The following is a 219-nucleotide window of genomic DNA, read 5'->3' on the forward strand; positions in this document are numbered from 1 at the left end:
GCGCCTGCCCTGGCTTGCTAGAAGAACTTTGCAACACTCGTCAAGGGCGGACGAAGTGCTGGTGAGACGAGCCCGACGGTTATGCAAAGGCTTGAAGATGGAAGGCATAGTCGCCGTGCACTTCGCATGAGACGCCGGGGCCTGCTGCGTGCGCTGCGTGGCCTAGGGAAGCTGCCGCGTCACTCATCCCAGTCCCGCCCCCTCCAAAGAAGAGGCGGG

This window comes from Monoraphidium neglectum (assembly GCF_000611645.1).
Source record: "Monoraphidium neglectum strain SAG 48.87 unplaced genomic scaffold scaffold04000, whole genome shotgun sequence".
NCBI classification, from domain to species: Eukaryota; Viridiplantae; Chlorophyta; class Chlorophyceae; order Sphaeropleales; family Selenastraceae; genus Monoraphidium; species Monoraphidium neglectum.